Source organism: Ylistrum balloti, unplaced genomic scaffold (genome assembly GCF_031769215.1).
Source record: "Ylistrum balloti isolate Yb309-2 unplaced genomic scaffold, AGI_CSIRO_Ybal_v1 Utg369720, whole genome shotgun sequence".
In the NCBI taxonomy this organism is placed as follows: Eukaryota; Metazoa; Mollusca; class Bivalvia; order Pectinida; family Pectinidae; genus Ylistrum; species Ylistrum balloti.
Genome location: NW_026781940.1, coordinates 49909 through 50703, shown reverse-complemented (window position 1 = coordinate 50703; position 795 = coordinate 49909).

The following is a 795-nucleotide window of genomic DNA, read 5'->3' as shown; positions in this document are numbered from 1 at the left end:
TTATTGCATGTATTAATTTAATTAAATTTTAGTAGAGAACTATATGTTGCAATAAATGATATGTTAGTTTTTAATATTTCTTTTTAGTTTTTTATGGAAATTTATATTGAGTTTAATTATGTATGTGCAATTTATATCTCTATAATCTTTTTCAGTGTCAATAAACTTGAATGGAATGGTTTGTTGTTGTTGTTGTTGTTGTTGTTGTTGTTGCTGCTGCTGTTGTTTAGTGTAAAAATGTTGTCTAGTAGTAGATAGTGAAAATTGTGTCTCACGTGTGGTAAAATTAGGTCCTAGAATGACCACCAACCCCATATCTTTTGCGTCACGCTCTTGCGTTCTAACCTGTAAGGTTCTCGGATTTCATTGAGACAGACTGTTACTATTCTAACAAGTGCCTCGATAACATCAATGAAATAGCTGGAGGCCAGTTATGTTTTGAAAAACATTGCTTGAAACGTTCGTGATGTGGCTACACTACCCATCTGGATTTGACTGTGGATTTATAAAGGTTAGCTTGTAGGTCGTCATATTGAGTCTGTCCAGATTTTAGATAAGACGACATATTTGTTATCAAACCACGTGATTCCAAATCTAACAAAACATCCCTAAACTCTCGATCAACAACGACATCATCTATGTCCAGCAAGGGGAGACTATCCATGATGGCTTTTGTAATCTTCGCATCAATATCGCTTCCACGAACCATCAGGTAGGGCTATGCTCTTGAACTTCAAATAGTTCTGCTTCTTCTGGCCACAGTAAGGGATTCTCTGGATCTTGTGATCAGAACGT